The following is a 5,000-nucleotide window of genomic DNA, read 5'->3' as shown; positions in this document are numbered from 1 at the left end:
AAATCCACAGCAAAAGGAGAAATTCAATTTGTCGACTGGACAAAAGTTTATTTGGTTGAAGACGTTTCTCAGCTCGTCCAGATGTTTCTTCAGTTCTGGTCAGACGCTGGTGACACTTCCTTCTATCTGCAGGAGGAGCTAACTACACTGAAACTCCTCTGGAACTAAGGCTACGTTCAGACTGCAGAGTTTAACGCTCAATTCAAATTTTTTTGTGAAATCTGATGTTTTTTCAGCTCGTTCACATTTCCAGTTAAATGTGACTTGTGTGTGACTCCAGTTTGAACATTAAACGGTCCAAAAGTGTCCCACATGTGACACTGGAGACACGACGACGTCAACCGCAGCGAGCGTCTCTGTGTTTACACAAGTTGAACAAACATGGACGCAGCATCGAGCACCTGGAGATTTTAAAGTTCCTCTCGTACCGGAGCCACAACATGAACAACTGACTTGTTTTAAGGAGGAGATTGAGAAGGAGAAGGAGCAGGTTTTGGTGGTGGTGTTTTGTGGTGAGTGGAGATGTGCTTCACTTCAGTCACATGGATCATGAACAGTTTTCTCCCTACTTCAGTGCAGAATAGTGACGTTTGTGTCTTGTTGATGACGTGTAGGTGGATGAATGTGACCTGACTGTTCACACTCAAGTCACATGTTAAAGATCAGATATGGATCAGTTTCAGGAGCACAGATCCAAGTGTCCTGGTCACATGTGAAAACATCACATCTGTGTGGTTCAGACTAAAAGATCAGATACAGGAACAAAGAGACAAAAAAATCTGATTTGGGAAACTTCAGGTGCATCTGAACACAGACTTAGTTTATGTAAATGAGTCATGTGGTTTTAAGTTTCGTTTCTGTGAGATTTGCACAAATCTGAATTAAACACATTATAATGTCAAACAGCTGATGTGGCTCTAGAGTCGTTATGTTTATATGTCGTAAAGTTGAATTTATTTATGCAGATTAGTGCAGATAGTAATAATAATGATCATTGTTATAGGCGAATTTCATTGTTGACAAAAGCGTGCGTTGCTGCTGGGAATTATTTTGGTCGGCGGCAAGAAACACTAATTCAACATGACGGACGGAGCGAGAAAACACGTAAAGGGTATTGATCCCAGTTATTTCTCCACTCTAACGGCAGACGACCCAAGAACATTTCACCAGAAATTGGTCATAAACATCAACCCCGACAGAGTCTGGAACAAACCAAACTTCTGGTCAGAATCTCCAACTCCCTGGACAAATATTCACTTGGGCGACATCCACAATGACTTGGTGGAAACTCCTGGGCCATTCACAGCAGAAAAGATGAAAACCTCCAAGAGTCTGGATGTGTTGTTGAACTTGTTGAGTCCACGGTTTGTTAGGATCTTCTACGTTTGCTCTGCGGATGTTTGAAAGTCGTTTAATTCACCGTTAGTGGTTCTTTTCACTCGGAATATGAAAAAGACATTTTCCTTCTTCCGTGCTTCTATTTGTGCGTCTGATAATGCAGCAGGAATTTACCAATATCAGTGAGAAATACACAGGTTACACACTGTGTTTGACGCTACCGTGTTTCTTGCCTCCGACCAGAATATTTCCCAGCAGCAACGCGGACTTTTAATAACAATGACGTCAGCTGAAACTCAACTATATAAAAACGTTAATGATTAATTGATAATCGATCGTTGATCGTCAGCGATTGATTAATAAAATTTAATCGAATGCCGGTCCCTACTGAGGATTTAAACATTTAGTTTATGTTTGTGTGTAAAATCTCAGTCGTCCAGGCAGAATCCACAGCAAAAAGAGAAAATTTAGTTTGTTGACTGGACAAATTTTTATTTGGTCGAAAACGTTTCTCAGCTCATCCAGATGTTTCTTCAGTTCTGTCAGACTCTGGTGGACACTTCCTTATATCTGCAGGAGGAGCTAACTACACTGAAACTACTCTGAAACTACCACACACTTGTTTACAGTTTGTGTTTGTTTGTTAAACTTGTGGAATATATCATCAAAGTCATTCAGGTTGACCCTGAATGACTTTGCTGATATATTCCACAAGTTTAACAATGGAGCTTCCACACCTCTGGACCTGACTACACCTGTCGTTTATTTGTTTGTTTTGTTTTCGGTCTGAGGATGGAGCTGTAGATGGAGGTAGATGGTTTTTGAGGCCTTTGTTTCTATTTAAGGAAGGATTCTCTTTCCTCACAAAAACAGTCACAAAAACTCCTCTCAAACCAAGTCTTTCCTCGGGCTCAGATCTGGACCTCGTTGTCCTCATAGGAGCGACCCGAGACTTTTATGTGGAGAAACACAGCAGACTGAGGTCCTGTGTTGTTCTCTCATCTGTGTTGGTTCTTCCTCCTGTGAAGTGTGTGTTTAGTTTCTCCTGTGTTTCGTCACTTCAGTCTTCACTACACTGATCGCAGTAGAACACGTCGCTTTGTTTGTGTCTCGGTGTTTTGTCTTTTGGACCAGTTTCTGTGTTAAAGTCTTTGTAAGTTTGAAATATTCTGGAATTTCATGTGTGAAAATCTTCTGTAGTTTTTTCAGAAACATCAACCATGTACGGAAAAGTTCCCCATTTCTCCAAGGTTCTGATTCTATAAATTAAATGTTTATATGTAATTAAATGTGTGTGTGTGTTAGTTCCAGAGGAGTTTGAGTGTAGTGAGCGCCCCCTTCAGGCAGATAGAAGGAAGTGTCACCAGAGTCTGACAGAACTGAAGAAACATCTGGACAAACTGAAGAAACATCTGGACGAACTGAAGAAACGTGTTTGACCAAATGAACTTTTGTCCAGTCGACAAATTTAATTTCTCCTTTTGCCTTTAGTTTATGTTTTAAAAATAGAAAAGAATCCTACAAAACCTGACCTGTGTGAAACCAGGTCTAAACCTGGACTAAACCAGGACTAAACCTGGACTAAACCAGGTCTGAACCAGGTCTGAACCAGGACTAAACCAGGACTAAACCAGGTCTGAACCAGGACTAAACCAGGTCTGAACCAGGACTAAACCAGGACTAAACCAGGTCTAAACCAGGACTAAAACCGGACTGAACCAGGTGTGTCTGTCTGCGTGTTCTGCCTGTGTCTGGGTCTATAAACCCGGATGCCCTGGACAGTGGGTCTCGCGCTGCTGTGTCTCGGATGAACGGAGCCGCTCGGAGCGCGTGGACCACGGGTTCTACTGCAGGGCATCCGGACCAAAAATCAGACCCACGAGGACAGACGCGCGAGGACAGAGGCGCGTGTTTGCGCCAAAAGACGCGTCCTAAAGCGCGTTCACTCCGCGTTAGCATCTCTGTTAGCCGCACCTGCTCCATCCCAGAGCGCCTCCTCCGTCCTCCTCTCCTCCTCTTCCTCCTCTTCCTCCCTTCCTCCCTTCCTCCTCCTCCTCTTCATCCCTTCATCCCTTCCTCCTCTCCTCCTCCTCTTTACGTCGTGTCTTTTTCAGAACAAAGAATAGAACTCACCGAGACGCATGATCCTCGGAACCGAACCAAACCCGATCCGGATTCGACGCGAGCGCGCTCCCGTCGGTCTGAAGCGCGTGCGCGTGCGGTTAGACCCGTTCTGGTCCCGGTTCTGGTCCTGGTCCGGCCCGGTGAGTCCGGTTCGTGGTTGGTTTTAGCGCAGGTTTGGCGCAGGTTTTAGCGCGGCTTCTGTCTCGGAGCAGCGCGTTCCTTCCGCGGCCGCAGCCCCCCCCGCTCCCGTTTTTAAAGAGCCCCGCACCGGGATTAAGCGGACTAACCCGCACTAACCCGCACTAACCCACACTAACCCACACTAACCTAACCCACACTAACCTAACCCGCACTAACCCGCACTAACCCGCACTAACCCACACTAACCCACACTAACCCGCACTAACCCGCACTAACCCGCACTAACCCACACTAACCCGCACTAACCCGCACTAACCCACACTAACCTAACCCACACTAACCCGCACTAACCCACACTAACCCACACTAACCCGCACTAACCCACACTAACCCACACTAACCCGCACTAACCCGCACTAACCTAACCCGCACTAACCCGCACTAACCCGCACTAACCCGCACTAACCTAACCCACACTAACCTAACCCACACTAACCCGCACTAACCCGCACTAACCCGCACTAACCCGCACTAACCCGCACACTAACCCGCACTAACCCACACTAACCCACACCCACACTAACCCGCACTAACCCACACTAACCCACACTAACCTAACCCGCACTAACCTAACCCGCACTAACCCACACTAACCCACACTAACCCACACTAACCCACACTAACCCGCACTAACCCACAACTAACCCACACTAACCCACTACTAACCCGCACTAACCCGCACTAACCCACACTAACCCGCACTAACCCGCACTAACCCGCACAACTAACCCACACACTAACCGCACTAACCCTAACCCACACTAACCCACACTAACCCGCACTAACCCACACTAACCCACACTAACCTAACCCACACTAACCCGCACTAACCCGCACTAACCCGCACTAACCCGCACTAACCCGCACTAACCCACACTAACCCGCACTAACCCGCACTAACCCACACTAACCCACACTAACCCGCACTAACCCACACTAACCCGCACTAACCCGCACTAACCCACACTAACCTAACCCACACTAACCCGCACTAACCTAACCCACTAACTAACCCGCACTAACCCGCGCACTAACCCACACTAACCCACACTAACCCACACTAACCGCACTAACCCACCCACACTAACCCACACTAACCCACACTACTAACCCGCACTAACCCGCACTAACCCGCACTAACCCGCACTAACCCACACTAACCCGCACTAACCCGCACTAACCCGCACTAACCCGCACTAACCCGCACTAACCCGCACTAACCCGCACTAACCCGCACTAACCCGCACTAACCCGCACTAACCCGCACTAACCCACACTAACCCACACTAACCCACACTAACCCGCACTAACCCACACTAACCCACACTAACCCGCAC

At 47.2% G+C, this 5,000-nt stretch overlaps 1 protein-coding gene across 1 annotated transcript in view; it reads right to left on the bottom strand.

Moving 5' to 3' along the window:
* dab2ipa (DAB2 interacting protein a) overlaps nt 1-3,691 on the bottom strand; it is a 36,028-nt gene extending 32,337 nt beyond the window's left edge. The window contains 1 exon segment of the mRNA XM_055160935.1: nt 3,472-3,691. The gene's annotated coding sequence lies outside the window, so the exon portion shown is untranslated.
* Nucleotides 3,692-5,000: the final 1,309 nt, after the last annotated feature.

Source organism: Boleophthalmus pectinirostris, unplaced genomic scaffold (genome assembly GCF_026225935.1).
Source record: "Boleophthalmus pectinirostris isolate CB_2022bp ecotype Guang Dong unplaced genomic scaffold, ASM2622593v1 HiC_scaffold_3, whole genome shotgun sequence".
In the NCBI taxonomy this organism is placed as follows: Eukaryota; Metazoa; Chordata; class Actinopteri; order Gobiiformes; family Gobiidae; genus Boleophthalmus; species Boleophthalmus pectinirostris.
The sequence above is the reverse complement of the archived record's forward strand: the minus strand, read 5'-3'. Positions and strand labels throughout refer to the sequence as shown.